The sequence below is a fragment of the Capsicum annuum genome, unplaced genomic scaffold (genome assembly GCF_002878395.1).
Source record: "Capsicum annuum cultivar UCD-10X-F1 unplaced genomic scaffold, UCD10Xv1.1 ctg3747, whole genome shotgun sequence".
NCBI lineage: Eukaryota > Viridiplantae > Streptophyta > Magnoliopsida > Solanales > Solanaceae > Capsicum > Capsicum annuum.
The window spans coordinates 1-6,070 of NW_025844530.1; the positions used below are offsets into that span (position 1 = coordinate 1).

The 6,070-nt window shown below is 36.6% G+C and overlaps 1 long non-coding RNA gene across 1 annotated transcript; it reads left to right on the forward strand.

The window, feature by feature from the left end:
* The first annotated feature begins 8 nt into the window (after window positions 1-8).
* Window positions 9-1,643, forward strand: LOC124891566. The gene is made up of 3 exons (XR_007049746.1): window positions 9-136; window positions 275-678; window positions 820-1,643. It is a non-coding gene; the product is annotated as an uncharacterized LOC124891566 (long non-coding RNA).
* Window positions 1,644-6,070: the final 4,427 nt, after the last annotated feature.

Below are 6,070 nucleotides of genomic sequence, written 5' to 3' on the forward strand. Positions count from 1 at the left end.
GAATGGTTAATTTCTTGACGGTGATTCTAGATAGAGGGCTAAATTATTTCCTTTTTTGTGCTGCATTCTTATAGCTTTCTTGAAACAAGCTTCAAAAAAGATTGGAGGGGATGAGAAGCAGCCAAAGCTTCATTTGGTACTCATTTCTTGAACTATACTCCCACATTTAGCTTTCTTTTTCTTCTATTGTCTCAGATTTTTGCCTGACAGGAAAGTTTTTGTTTTTATTGTTTTTGGTTCTTGTATGTACAATGTACATTGCTGATGAGAACAGTGGGGGTTTTCCAAATGCAAAGAATAATGGAATGACCGATACATGTTGTGAAAGCAAGCGCGAAATGAAAGTTCCAAGTTTGGTTGCTAGTCTCATGGGTTTAGAATCGATGCCAGCAGGATCATGCAGTAAGCCCCCGAAGGCTTCAGCATCTGAAACTTTGAGCAATGTGGCAGACAAACTTGGTGCTTGACCTGGCGGATCTGATAAAGAAGATATGGATTTTTAGATGGCCGAAATAAAGAGTTCAGAACCAGGTTTGCAAAGGTTTAGAGCTAAATGTGCTCTCACTTATCCTACTAGATATTTTTCTCCTCTGGAAGATGAAGCAGATTTAGTTGGGAATTAACTTGATCACCATTCAACTGACTGCTACCTCTCCAGCAGTCCCAATAGTAGTTCAAGTATGGTCCCCGATTCGACGTTTTACTATTTGCATACTTCCTTTCTTTCCGTCAAATACGTAAATTAAAAAATAAGACAACTCTGAACTTGGATTTCATGCATCCATGCTTCTAATAAATATGATGCTTGTTTTCTGCCAGAGGACAAAGTGCTTGCGGAATCACTGGACTCTATTGATGATGAACCACTCTTTCCAGAACCTGATAGAGATCTTTCGGATAGTGAGACCTCATTATCCACCAGGAGGAGTTGCAGAGAACTGATTCATAACGTTTCTGGTGTGCTCAGCAAGATTGATCAGTTAAAAGGAAGCAAACTCAGCTACGCAAAATAGGTCATTTTGAATGCTAAGCTAATATTTGGAACTACACCTCAACAGCAGGCTCTACCTGTAGAGGATGGGTTCTCTGTGAGCCATTTTCTCCTCAATGAACATGAAATGTTTTCGAGTTTTTTGTGGATAGTTTTCGGTGAGTTGCTTGGCTGTAATGACCCAAAACAGATGAATCAGCTTAAAGGATTCGCCTTTGATTGTTTATTAGAGTACCTAGACTCAAAATTTTCTCCAATCTCTGATTCTGGTTTCAGAACCTGTACCAAAATACCATCAAGTATGACCAAAGAGATTCTTATTGCTGATATTATTGATGAGGTCAAAGAGTGGACACAATTTGTTGGTTTGATCCCAGACTAGCTAATAGAATGGAATATGAGCCATTCTTGGGGTAAATGTACGGACTTTGAGATTGAAGAATATGAATGTGGTACTGAAGTTGCTAGGCATATTCTCCAAGAATTAGTAGATGAAATTGTTTTAGACCTCTACAGTTCTAGCTAAATTTGGTGGAACTGTTAGTAGCTCCTTTTGAGACATTGTTGCAAGCCTATCAGTGCTTTTCTCATGTGATAACTCTTGACTCAGTAATGTCAAGCAAAGTATTTTGTACAAATCATTGATTATGCATCTGATTCGACTTATTGTACTTGTTCTTTTGCATTTATGAATATTAAGAACAATCCCTTCGTGAACATCTATTTGAAGTAAAACATTACAAGCACAAAATGAAAAATGGTTGAAATGTAAGAACAATTTGAAAGGAAACCCAATAAGCCTAAATGGATGCATATGCAAAATTCTGTTACTACCTCCGACCCAAATTATATGTCGCCCGTCCAAAAATAAATGTCATCTTTCCTTATTTGGAAATTTTTCAATGGCACAATTACCTTTTTACCTTTATTGGACCGACTTGATTTTAAATATATTAATACTTCTTTTTTAGTATTTGTTTTTTAAAGTTAAAGCCTTATCACTTCAATCAAAATTTAAGCTTTCAGCCTTTTATTTTTACAGTATCAAAATTATTTTAAACCACAGAGAGCAATATATTCTTTTTGGTTGGGTAAACCAGTTTTCTTCGACAATTCATTGTTCATATTACTGTGATTGCTCGAGTAAAAATTGGATCTTTGAAAACAAGAATTTAGAGGGACCTCAATTTCCACATATTTCATCTTACAATTGGAAAAAGTAAAAAACACAACTACAAAGATCAAACTTCTTTTGTTTAGAACTGAAAATTGATTGAGACAGACCCAAGAGAAAACATCCTTCTCCGCTATTTCCTCTAACGCGTCATATGCCTCATCAATACTTCACACTCACGGTACATTGATAGGAGTGGATTTCCGACATAGTAAATGATATGATATCCTACATTAACAAGTCAGCCGTGTAATTTGCTTTCCAAATTCGAATGCAGCAACATCAAGTAAGAAAATACTGTATGTCTGGGCATATTTTTTACAAACTCTAAACATGAGTAGAAAATGTCCATTTCACTGTCTTGATGAATGTTTGATCCTTTTAGAAGCACCGTGATCTGAAGTTCACTCCACAGCAAACTGTTTTCTGTTAATCTTTTGAGTATTGAATATTGTCGACCTTAGCTTCAACGTACTTCCACTTCACATGTTTTACCACAAAAATGAAAATACACAACAAAACAATTTCCTACAATTTTGTTTTTAGTTTCTGCACTTATTTACTCCCGCACCAAATACTTAGTTTCCAACAAATATCAAGTTGAAGCAATGCACCTCTCGAAGAGCTCTTCAAGAAGCTAGTCTTCAACAATCACCACAAAACAGTAAAGTTAACAGCCCGACCTTTTAATTTTTTAGGTAGGTCAACACAAATGACACACTCCTATTTGCTTTCCCACCATTCACAACCTTACGTTTCTCCTTTCTCAACTCTCTCTTTACCAGAAGTACATAGGCTAGCCCATGTTCTGTGATATTTCAACATAAACACAGATCATCAGACTGTCAGCTTATGATTAAATGTTTAGTTACTTGACAACAGTGACAGTGACTCACAAAACACCAAATTTAACAAACATAACACGAAAATTACCATTGTCTCAACGAATAACATCCTAAAGTGAGGATATCAATACCAAGAAAACTTCAGGTGTAAACTTTCAAATGCAGTGTACACCAGTAGTTGGACGAAAGAAAAATAAATGTCGCAGATAAAGGACAATAAATTTTATCAAGAGTAAGGATCAAGGAAAACTAAATTCTCATGAACGTGATAGTGGTAGGATATTTGACAATGAAACGGAGCGAGACGAGTTTGAACGGGACAAGGAAAAGTATAAGAAAAGTAACATCATACCAATAGATTATGACAATCAAGATAGAATTATTATAAATTGGCAAAATGTGCATGAGGGAAACTATAATAATAGTATAAGAAAAAAACTTTTTAAAAATATTAAATTCATTTCACAAGAGGCTTGAGGTTGGAGGAATGTAATATTAAAAGGAACAGTTTGATTGTTGATACTTTTTTCTATAAGACAACTATAATATCGTGCTGACCTCTTAGATAGTCATTCAGCTAATAGTTATTACCTCAGAAAATGACCTTTCTTCTTGATTCTCAGAACGTGACTTTCTGAGATAATACTATTAGTTGAGTGACTATATTAGAAATCGACTCAGATAATAACACAATCATATCTAAGAAGCTGAAGAAATGTATAATCCTTGTCTGCAGGTAGTTTTGGAGAAAAAACTAACAGTACAAAATGTGGTAAGTATCATCATAGAGCAGAAATCAACTTTAAAAGTACATTATATATAATCTTCACAGCTCCATCAACTGACCTACAACAATAGAATCAAAACTAAGGGATGCTCAACCATGTTAAGCCTCGAGGAATAGTTTTGTCCAACAATACTTAATGATTTACGTAAGACAGAGGCTCGTTCTATAGGTCAAAAGACAGGTTTTGTGCAACATCACGACCCCTTGGACAACTTTTGTGCAGTCATGAGACTTTTGTCCATCATCCCCGAATGGTTTCAGCACACCAGCAAGCTCATCGATTTTTTCCTGCTTAAGTAGTCGCGCACAAACCTCAGAAAGAGACTCTAAAGCTTCAGCTCTTTGTTCAGTGGGATTACCCCAGTCGTCTTTGTCCTCCTTACTAGCTAATGCAGCTAGTGACTTGAGCTGTGAAACCTTATCATCCAGTGCTCGAAGAGCGTCTTTCTTAGCCTGTTTAGTGTCATAAACCGCGGTTGCTTTCTTTTCTTGCTCGTCTTTGTGTAGAAGTGAACCATCGCTTTCAATTGAGAAGCAGTCAATAGCAACTTCTCTACACTCGCTACCATTTTCAGTTTCAGCAACACAGCTTCTTGGTGCTGCCTCTGGATCTGGTTTTGCCGACTGTGAATTAGATGAAGTACTTTCTTCATCGAAGGATCGTGTTTTATCATTGAATCTTCCATCAGACAATGTCATTCTGTTAGATTTTGCGGAGATACATTCCACTATATCTGCTTCCTAGTGGTCTAGTGGACTGCTCAACACCTCAAGCTCTTTTGTCATGTTATTCTTCGTATCACCCTCGTCAAATCAACTAACATGCTCCGGAGAAACATGCTCTTGTTCCTCAGCCCATGTTTTTGCCTTTGAACTTGACGAGCTTGGAGTGATCGTAGTTTCTGTTTATGAGATAGTCTCCTGTTGATCATATCCATTGCAAACAGTTGCCTCACTTATCTCCCCACTTTAAGAATCCTCACTATCTTGAGAGATCCTAACCGAGTAGCTTGTTGGATCGACTCTTTGAGTGTCAAGTTTGGCTCGGAACGTGTTATAATTGTCAGATAAGTTTTTTGGCTGAATGTTATCACTTTCGTCAAAGTAAAGGATAGTTCTCTTCTCTTTTAGCTTCAACTGTCTGTCTCTGCTACCTCTCGGACTGATAGATTTTCCAGGTGATGGTGGTGTTTTCTCTTTCGTTCTGCTCGGGGACTTCACAAGAAGAAACGTAGATGAATGGTTGTGACACAAGAGGAGGTATGGTTGCAAATGTTGATGTCTCAACAGCTCGGCAGCCTATAAGTAGAGGTAAAAAAATATATCAAGATGAATCTCAATTTAATACTCCCTCCATTTCATTTTGTTTTTCTGGTTTTGATTTGGCACGAAGTTTAAGAAAGAAAAGAAGACTTGAATCTTGTGGTCTCAAAATAAAGGTATGCAGAATGTATCAAAATGTAATTTAAGTTTGTGATCTTTAAACATGCCACGTAGAAAGTTAGAATTGAGGAGTTGTTGTAAAAGGAAAGAAACATTCGCTTTTAAATGGACTAAAAAGGAAAATAAGACTTAACAGATTGAAATGGAAAGAATAACATTTGAACATATGTCGCTCCCACTCACTGTAGGTCGGTGTTCTGAAGTTTTCCTTGGCATACTTTTTATTATCTGTTTCCTACAAGAATTAAATCCGCTTTGAAAATTGACTGATTTGTTATACTTGTGGCGTGCTAAGAAGGAAGATACTTACAAGGTGGAGGAGTATATAATCGGAAGTGGTGAGAACAAACCCCGGTTTATTTTGTTGATAAGTCCAGTTTTGTCCTGTTGGATATACATTGTCACTATATCATATAGAAGATATCAGGATAAAGAACTTCTCTTTTTTTTTTTTGCGTAACAAGTATAACTTTTTGAGGTATTGTTTACGAAGTTCAGATAGCTGAAAAATCAAATCACAGAAGCTTTAAACGGGGGTTGATGCGCAGCAATGTCAAACATACAGTATCCTAAAATCACATTAAAATGTTAGTATTAGGGACATGATGAAAAGAGCTGAAATACATTGCTTCATCAACATTCTTATTTCATACCAAGCGACCATATATCAGATTTATAGCCATAGGGTATGCCGGCAAGGAGCTCAGGGCACATGTCGTTTGGTGTGCCAGATATCTATTACATGAAATTTGTTCCAAAATTAAGGATTAGCTGTACAACTCGACGTCTTTTTCTCAAATGCATTAAGCTAGGTGCTATGGCGACAGGAG